Source organism: Primulina huaijiensis, unplaced genomic scaffold, assembly GCF_012295235.1.
Source record: "Primulina huaijiensis isolate GDHJ02 unplaced genomic scaffold, ASM1229523v2 C13105332, whole genome shotgun sequence".
NCBI lineage: Eukaryota > Viridiplantae > Streptophyta > Magnoliopsida > Lamiales > Gesneriaceae > Primulina > Primulina huaijiensis.
In genome coordinates this window covers 1-538 of record NW_027341854.1, presented here as the reverse complement: position 1 = coordinate 538, position 538 = coordinate 1, and the positions used below count along the sequence as shown (strand labels likewise).

Genomic DNA, 538 nt, shown 5'->3' with positions numbered 1-538 from the left:
GAGGGATTTCGGCTATTACTGGCTGAGGCTTGTCATCTACATCGTGGTCACTATTTGCATTGGAACCATTTACTTGAACGTGGGAACTGGATACAATTCGATCCTGGTAACTTTTATTTCCCGATGCGTTTTGAATAGTCTTAAACTACTACTTATCTCCTCTGAATTTAAGTTAGTCCAAGTCTTGCAACATTTACCTGTTGAATTTACAGGCTAGAGGTGCATGTGCATCTTTTGTCTTTGGTTTCGTGACTTTCATGTCCATTGGCGGGTTTCCTTCGTTTGTCGAAGACATGAAGGTATGTAGATTGGTGAATTGATTCTTGTATGTAGAAAAAGAAGATGATGAAATTAAATCACTTGTTATGTCTTGTTACCTCAGGTTTTCCAAAGGGAAAGGCTTAATGGGCATTATGGTGTGGGTGTTTTCGTGATCAGCAATACTTTATCTGCTATGCCATTTCTCATACTGATCACCTTTATTTCCGGCACCGTGTGCTACTTCATGGTCCGCCTCCACCCCGGATTTTCACATTAT

At 40.5% G+C, this 538-nt stretch overlaps 1 long non-coding RNA gene across 1 annotated transcript; it reads left to right on the top strand.

Annotated features, from left to right (window-relative positions):
• LOC140965406 (uncharacterized) lies at nt 1–532 on the top strand. Its single transcript, XR_012173066.1, has 3 exons — nt 1–106; nt 213–299; nt 383–532. It is a non-coding gene; the product is annotated as an uncharacterized lncRNA (long non-coding RNA).
• The last annotated feature ends 6 nt before the right edge of the window (nt 533–538 follow it).